The sequence below is a fragment of the Bombina bombina genome, chromosome 5 (genome assembly GCF_027579735.1).
Source record: "Bombina bombina isolate aBomBom1 chromosome 5, aBomBom1.pri, whole genome shotgun sequence".
NCBI classification, from domain to species: domain Eukaryota; kingdom Metazoa; phylum Chordata; class Amphibia; order Anura; family Bombinatoridae; genus Bombina; species Bombina bombina.
The window spans coordinates 657,230,236-657,239,694 of NC_069503.1; positions in this window are offsets into that span (position 1 = coordinate 657,230,236).

Consider the following 9,459-nt stretch of genomic DNA (forward strand, 5'->3'; position numbering starts at 1 on the left):
CTCACCTAACTCCTGTTAGCGTCCAGCTGCAACCCCGTCTCCTCCAAGGGCGCCACTCATGCGGCTCTGTAACGCTATGTTGTGTGCCTCCTTGCATGCTGTAACTCTGTCTGCTCCTGATGACGTTTGCACTGTGCGCAACCACAGACACGGTTGCGTGTCCACTCTCCTGTTGCTCCAGCCGGAATCACCACAAAAATTGAAGAAAGAAACAAAAATCCAGCGAGCCACTTAGGAAAACATGTGGTAAGTTTTAATGATCGGTCTTACGCGTTTCGGCTGGTAGGTAGCCTTATTCATAGACCATAATGGGTATCCGGTTTACACCCTTAAATAGCCTGGTCAATTCAAAGCATAAGGGTGTACAGCTGTTGAGTAATGCATACTTGATTTAAATAGATATGGAATATTATTTGAAACATTTAATCTGACTTCCATTCATGAACTTGAACATTTGACCAATATGATATAGCAGATAAATTAGACATTTGTCTAATGCTTTCTTAGAATGGATAAAACCCAAAACAAAATGTAAATCTGGAATTAAATTATCTTACAATGTAACAATGCAAGGAATGCTGATGTTAGATACTGACTGGGACTATCACAAAAGACAGCAATTATTACATCATATAAATATTACATCATATAAATATTTTGTCAATATTTTGCATAAGGCTTATCAAATTACAAAGGAACCTTTTCTATTATTGCACTATACAATGAAGAAATATTGATACACACTAAACAGTGAAGAATAATTTGAACCTTTATAGTACTCAATTGGTTGTGTGAGAGAGAGGCACAGTCTGAAAACATTATTTGGTTAAACCCATTATTCATTATTTATATTGCCAGTGGTTTATGATGTCACCTACTGCATTGAAACCCTTTGGTCGTCTTGTTTGTAAAGTGAATATCCAGAATGCTTCTCTGTGTAATAGTCTATGCAATCTGTCACCACCTCTAGGGGTTTGTGGAATACTCTCAATAACCTGCCATCTAAAGGAGATGACAGATTTGTTGTGTTCATAGCTAAAGTGGTGTATTAGATTTGACACATCGATGTCCTTATCAATGTTGTTCAAATGTTCTCGAATACGTGAGCGTGCTTCTCGTGTGGAGCACCCCACGTATTGCTTCTCACATAGTGTGCACTCAACCAAATAAATAACAAACTTGGTGCGACAGTTTGTACAGCTATTTGAAAGGAAAAATCTCTGTGTAGATCTAGATTGAAATCTATCTGTGGTATTAGCATGACTACATGCTATGCAATTATGAAAATGACACTTATAATGTCCCTTTATTAGGAGCCAGCTGCTACCTGTATTAGCTTCTTTTCTTAAAAGGCTAGGGGCTACTATGTTTCCTATCGTGCGTCCCTTCCTTGAAATAAAATTTAATCCATCCTTAACAAGATTCTTCAGACTATCTTCTCCTGTTAGAACTGGGAGATGTTTGTTAATAATTTGGCATATTTGCCCAAATTGTGGGCTGTAATTGGTAATAAACTTTTTTCTGATCAAAAATAATGTTCTGTTGTCTATATTTGGATTGCAGCATTTGTGATCTATCTAATCTACTAACCTCTAGAAAGGCTCTGTTGACCACTTTTCGAGAATATCCTCTTTCATAAAGCTGTGTTTTTAGCATGTCTGACTCTTTTAGGAAGTTCTCATTAGAAGTAAAATCTTCCCTCCAGGGATACAGGAATCTCAAGCTTGGTAGTGAGTGGAGATAGCTTCACTCTAGTGACTGCTGACATGTTTCGCCGAAACATGTCAGCAGACAGTCACTAGAGTGAAGCTATCTCCACTCACTGCCAAGCTTGAGATTCCTGTATCCCTGGAGGGAAGATTTTACTTGCAATAAAGAAAAATTCAAATTTACAACTGGCTGTTTGTGCACCTCATTTGAACTTTTCTATTTCTATTCTGTGGAACTGAGGTTGCACCAGTTCCAGTGTATTCCATCTGCTAATCAATCTCAGCTTACCTATCTCTGTCTTGGTAATTGCAGAGGATCACACAGTATCATCTGGGAGAAAGAAGTTCTGTGAACCGGAAGTGGGTCCAGTGACGTCACACGCCATCGGAGAGGAATCGCGCAGAGGGGACGGAGCGGTCGGAGTGGGCGTCAAGTGCCGGACCGGCTCCGTGTGAACCTGGTTTGCACACTGAAGGTCGTTGTTGGCTTCTGCTTTCCTGAAAACCTGGCAAGGTGGCACTGGACTTTCGCGACCAAGAGAGGTGAGAGATTGACACTACAATCATAAACGGCGTTGGGGCAATCTGTTAACTGTTATTCAGCTCCTCTGACACTTCTCAGCAGTGTCCGATTTTTGCCTAGTTACCAGTAGTCTTCGGTACCGACACACATTGACTGTTTTTGTACCTAATTAACCCCTTCACTGCTAGCCATAAAACACGTGTGATGCGCAGCAGCATTTAGCGACCTTCTAATTACCAGAAAGCAACGTCAAAGTCATATATGTCTGCTATTTCTGAACAACGGGGATCCCAGAGAAGCATTTACAACCAATTGTGCCATAATTGCACAAGCTGTTTGTAAATAATTTCAGTGAGAAACCTAAAATTGCGAAAAAATTTAAGTTTTTTTTAAATTTGATCGCATTTGGCGGTGAAATGGTGGCATGAAATATACCAAAATGGGCCTAGATCAATACTTTGGGTTGTCTACTACACTACACTTAAGCTAAAATTAACTATACAAGCTGCCTACATTCTCCCTAATTAACCCCTTCACTGCTGGGCATACAACACGTGTGGTGCACAGTGGCATTTAGCAGCCTTCTAATTACCAAAAAGCAACACCAAAGCCATATAAGTCTGCTATTTCTGAACAAAGGAGATCCCAGAGAAGCATTTACAACCATTTATGCCATAATTGCATAAGTTGTTTGTAAATAATTTCTGTGAGAAACCTAAAGTTTGTGAAAAAGTGAACAATTTTTTTTTTATTTGATTGCATTTGGCGGTGAAATGGTGGCATGAAATATACCAAAATGGGCCTAGATCAATACTTTGGGTTGTCTACTACACTACACTTAAACTAAAATTAACTCTACAAGCTGCCTACATGCTCCCTAATTAACTCCTTCACTGCTGGGCATAAAACACGTGTAGTGTGCAGTGGCATTTAGCAGCCTTTTAATTGCCAAAGACAAATAAGTCTGCTATTTCTGAACAAAGGGGATCCCAGAGAAGCATTTACAACCATTTATGCCATAATTGCATAAACTGTTTGTAAATAATTTCTGTGAGAAACCTAAAGTTTGTGAAAAAGTGAACTTTTTTTTTAATTTGATCGCATTTGGCGATGAAATGGTGGCATGACATATACCAAAATGGGCCTAGATCAATACTTTGGGTTGTCTACTACACTACACTTAAGCTAAAATTAACTCTACAAGCTCCCTACATGCTCCCTAATTAACCCCTTCACTGCTGGGCATAAAACACGTGTGGTGCGCAGTGGCATTTAGTAGCCTTCTAATTACCAAAAAGCAACGCCAAAGCCATATAAGTCTGCTATAATGGCATGTCTGGCACACACTGTTGGGACAAGGGTCCATCTGACCACTGATACCTGGTCTGCAAAGCATGGTCAGGGCAGGTATATCACCTACACTGCGCACTGTGAAGCGGGCGTAACCCTTACACTACCTGATTGATACAACATCATACCTGATGTTTTAAAGCACGTTATTCCAAACAATTTAGGAATGTTAGTTGATTTATGCCCTTTATGGATTAAAACCAGACTCTGCATCAACTATGTAATTTTCCATGGGAGTTTTGCCATGGATCCCCCTCCGGCATGCCACAGTCCAGGTGTTAGTGCCCTTGAAACAACTTTTCCATCACTATTGTGGCCAGAAAGAGTCCATGTGGGTTTTAAAATTCGCCTGCCTATTGAAGTCTATGGCGGTTCACCCGGTTCACCCGTTCGCGAACTTTTGTGGAAGTTCACGTTCGCCATTCGCAAACCCAATTTTTTAGGTTCGCGACATCACTAATGAAGATAGAAGATGCTATCTGGATGAAGACTTCTGCCCGTCTGGAGGACCACTTCGCCCGGCTTGGATGAAGACTTCTCCCGGCTTCATTGAGGACTTCGGCCCCTGTTGGATGAAGGTTTTTTTAAGGGGGTTTTGGGTGGATTTTAGAGTAGGGTTGGTTGTGTGGGTGGTGGGTTTTAATGTTGGGGGGATTTGTAATTTTTTTACAGGTAAAAGAGCTGATTACTTTGGGGCAATGCCCCGCAAAAGGCCCTTTTAAGGGCTATTTGTAATTTAGTGTAGGGTAGGGTTTATTATTTTGGGGGGCTTTTTTATTTTGTTAGGGGGATTAGATTAGGTGTAATTAGTTTAAAAATCTTGTAATTTGTTTATTTTTTTTTGTAATTTAGTGGGGGTTTTTGTACTTTAGATAATTTTATTTAATTGTATTTATTTGTATTTAATTTAGAGAAATAATGTAATTATAGTGTAGTGTTAGGTGTAATTGTAACTTAGGTTAGGTTTTATTTTATTTTTTATTTTTTTTATTTATTTTTTATTGAGGTTTAGTTAAAGGCATACAAAGGTCATAGTAACAAATTCTTATGCCACATTAGATAAATTATTACAAGAGTAATACAATAGACATGAAATAGGCAAATAGTCAGTAAGTTACATAGTTTGTAGATATTATTCTAATAGAATGCTAATCTTTTATGAACCTTCCATATGACGCAATAATTTACTCTTGGGCCAACAAAAGCAACAGGCAGCAATGAAGCGAAGGAAGGAAATTACAACTGGAAAGATCACTTTTGGATCTTATTGATAAACCTCGGGTGTTTTTAGCTTTTTAAATTCAACAACTAGTTTGTTCCTGAGGCTCTGAGGATTTACGCAGCATAAAACAAGGGGGGTATTAACTGGGAGTAATAATGCATCCTCAGGGCTACTCATAGGATATGTAAATCATTAATGTAGGTAAGGAAAATGCTGTGATCTAAATGTTTGTTAAAGTATGGCATAGGCAAGATAAGCCATATAGATAGCCCTCCAACTTCCGGAGGTACCTTACAGGAGGGGGGGGGGGAGGTGGTAAGTGAGATAAGGTTTGTGTAACTTATGTGGTATACCATGAGTAGGGATGTGAGAGTAACAGAGCAGGTCCAGCCTACACTAAAAACCTATTCACTACTGTTATATAATAAACCTGAAAATCACAATGTAGCCTTATCAGGCTCATAGATTAAACTATAGCACAAGTTCTATCTTCTATTTAAATGGTTTGGAAGGATCTATTGCAGAAAGGGAAGAAGACACATAGACATAGATAACCTAGTAAAGTTAGCGGCATGCAAGGATAAACCAAGACCTCTAGCATGGGATGTAGGAAATTGTGATACGCATGGCTCACCACCTCGGCCGCCGGCGGTGTCACCATACAAGACCAGTAAGCAGGGGCAATATACAAATAGTTCCAACAACCAAGGAATACAGAATACATATATAACCTACCCCTGGTCTGGAACGCTAGAGGAGCATTAATGTTGGGGTTAAGCAATGGTAAAGTGAGAAAATTAGGTTATAAGCAGGTGTACAGTCAGTCCTTTGCAAAGGTAAATTTAAGATAGAGAGCAAGGTAGTCGTAATGGGCTCTTAGGGGTACTCTGAATGGATGTGACCTAAATTATATTATGAATGTGCTAGAAGTAGTATTAAAGGTGTGGGACAAATAATGGACAGCTGGATTGAAAAGAAAGCTGCAAAAAACAGGGGTTATGTAAGGCTATATAAACTCTTTCCAGAGAAAACATCAGCGAGAAAGGTTATGTATGACAAACATTTAGCGTATCAATCAGGGTTTGATAGATATCACAATATGGCATAGATAGGGAAAATGGGAATATGTCTAATTATAGGGATTATGTTTTTTTGGAGAGGAAAGTGGAGGCTGCATATATTGCTTAGAGACAGGCAAGACAGAACTATATAGACAATACATAACAGTGGTTATCTTTCTGTGTATGTTATTATAGGAAGACAAAATATGCATGCATAACATCATAAGAATACATTGCATCAAACAAATTAGGGTATAAATCTGTGAGAAAAGTAGTGATGCTACTAGCCATCTAGGTGCCTTAGGAGATAACATATTAGAGATCATTATGGTTTTGGGTTATACTTGTAACAGGTTATAGTAGCATCAGCACTCATGAAAATAATCACCTAGATTTCTAGATATTATTAGCCCAGATATACCTATTTAGGTGTTCAAAATGTTATGGAGTCTGTGAGATTACGCTATTGGGGCAGGGTGAAACACTAAACTATAAATACAGAGAGGGAGCAAACTCACAACTTCAGGGTATATAACTTATACAACAAGATGGCATACAGAGTGTAATAAACAGCCTTAAATGTAATGGTATAGATGGAGATAAAATTACATCTGTACAACTTTGTGTGTAGTTAACAACTAAGCATTTTTAAGGTTAGAGTTCTCCTATTGTGAGCTCCTTAGCCTAATAGGATGTAATAACAAATACTCCGATTAACCTACACCTGTCTTGCTTAGTGTCCGGTATGAATGTTCTGGGGGGCTTCTGAACAGTAGGACAAAGCTGAAGAATAGCAGAAAGTTCCGGTAATATGGACTCATATACCGGCAGCTGGGTTCTGCTAGACCGCTGAAGTGTCGCTGCTGCAAAGGTGTAGGTAAGTTCAAATGAATGTCCGCCTTGGCCTTGACTGAAAAATACAACACGCAGGAGACTTCCTTGTGCCCAGACAGCATGGGTCTATCTCGTTCACTCTCACTGACGATCGGCTCAAAGTTCCCACATATGGTGTCGTCGCAAGGGACATGCAGTTCAGCTAAAGACTCCGGGCGGTCATCAAACACAAGATTCCTCTCAAGGACTTCCAGAAGAGCTGGCTTCAGTTGTAAGAGCTGAGCGTGCAATTGCTGCAGGATCTCTTCACTCCATGAGGTAGTCGCCATCTTGGATCTATGCACAGCGGTCTGTGATGTCCCACATGGAGATCCTCAAAACCGATGGTGAATAATCCAGCCGTGCTGTAGGTAGTATTTATCAGCTGCTTATAGCCTTCACTCGTCTAGACTCTTGACGGCTACTATTAAGTTGATTCTTTTCTGCCGACCATTGCAAGCCACATGAGTTCCCAAATGTGTAGTTTAGCTGGTGCGGTTGTTCTCTGCGTATCTCCGATCCTCTCAATTTCCCTGCTGATAATTGTACATCTGTTCATACATTATAATTCTGCTGATAAAGGCAACTTATCAATAGGCAAAAATAACAAAACACAGTATAAAGCTGAGTTATTAAGCAGGAGCCCATGTAAAACACGTCTGTCCTCTCTGAAAGCTGGCTCCGCCCCCCCCCTAGGTTAGGTTTTATTTTACAGGTAACTTTGTATTTATTTTAGCTAGGTAGTTATTAAATAGTTAATAACTATTTAATAACTATTCTACCTAGTTAAAATAAATACAAAGTTGCCTGTAAAATAAAAAATAAACCCTAAGCTAGCTATAATGTAACTATAAGTTATATTGTAGCTATCTTAGGGTTTATTTTATAGGTAAGTATTTAGTTTTAAATAGGAATTATTTAGTTAATGATAGGAATTTTTATTTAGATTTCATTTAATTATATTTAAGTTAGGGGGTGTTAGGGTTAGGGTTAGACTTAGGTTTAGGGGTTAATACATTTAGTATAATGGCAGCGACGTTGGGGGGCGGCAGATTAGGGGTTAATAAATGTAGGTAGGTGGCGGCTATGTTAGGGCCGGCAGATTAGGGGTTAATAATATTTAACTAATATTTGCGAGGCGGGAGTGCGGCGGTTTAGGGGTTAATATGTTTATTATTGTGGCGGCGAAATTGGGGCGGCAGATTAGGGGTTAATAAGTGTAGGTAGGTTGCAGCGACATAGGGGGTAGCAGAGTAAGGGTTAATAAATATAATGTAGGGTTCGGCGATGTTGGGGGCAGCAGATTAGGGGTTCATAAGTATAATGTAGGTGGCGGCGGTGTCCCGAGCAGCAGATTTGGGGTTAATTATTATAATGTAGGTGTCGGCGATGTCGGGGGCGGCAGATTAGGGGTTAATAAGTGTACGATTAGGGGTGTTTAGACTCGGGGTTCATGTTAGGGTGTTAGGTGTAGACATAAAATTTATTTCCCCATAGGAATCAATGGGGCTGCGTTAAGGAGCTTTACGCTGCTTTATTGCAGGTGTTAGACTTTTTTTCAGCCGGCTCTCCCCGTTGATTCCTATGGGGAAATCGTGCATGAGCATGTTACACCAGCTCACCGCTAACGTAAGCAGCGCTGGTATTGGAGTGCGGTAATGAGCAAAATTTTGCTCAACGCTCACTTCTTGTCTGGTTTGTAAAAACTCGCAATAGCAGCGCTGTCAGTAAGTGAGCGTGAGCATAAACTGCTCGTTAGCACCGCACAGCCTCTAACGCAAAACTCGTAATCTAGGTGATCGTTTTTTTAACTGTAATTAATTTTAATTTATATAAAAAAAAGAAATGTTTGCAGTATATTTTAATTCATTTTAATTAATTAATTCATTAATTAATTAAATAATGTTATGCATTTCTACACAAGAAATATATTAATAGCATTTATCATATGAGTCGCATGCTCATGCACATGATTTTGCTTTGGCTGCATGTCAGTACAGATGACAGCAAATTAAGTTTTCCTGTTTTTCTTTTTCTTTCTGGTTTTAAAAGTTTTCTTTTGTGCATTTGTTAGACTAAACAGTTTTATATATTCTTTTCATGTTTAATGTGCTTGTTAAATAATTTTGTAAAGGTATTTTTATAATGCCAGTATCTTTTATTGTGAAACTTGTTTATCAATCTTGGCCATCCAGAGGTTTTGGAACTACATTTCCCGTGATGCTCAGAAATCTTAAGTAAGCTGAGCAACATTGGAAATGCAGTTTCAAAACCTCTGGCGGTCCAACGTTTATCACCTCAGGGTTATACAAATTGATCCATTGATTTTAACGGACTTGACATGCAGCTCATGGCTTTGATGAGGGGCAGGTACAAATCTTTATGAATTGTGCAATTTTCGAGTTGTGCTGTAGTGGCGAGTTTTCTTTAACACGGTATTACTTTCAGGAACACACTATATTAAATACCAGTTATCAACAAATAGGTACTTCCTTCCTACTAATGCTTAGTAAAGTAACTTTCAGTCAGTAAATATTAATATAAGGTGTATACAAGCCAATTAGCATTATCAGGAAAAACAAAACTGATATACATAATTGTAAGCTCAAAAAACCTTCAATAGTGGGTGCCATTATAGACAAATTAATGTAATAAATAAAGACTATAAACAAACCACCACAGTTTAGGAAAAATTTCAGTCCAGTCTGTAAAATATGAAAT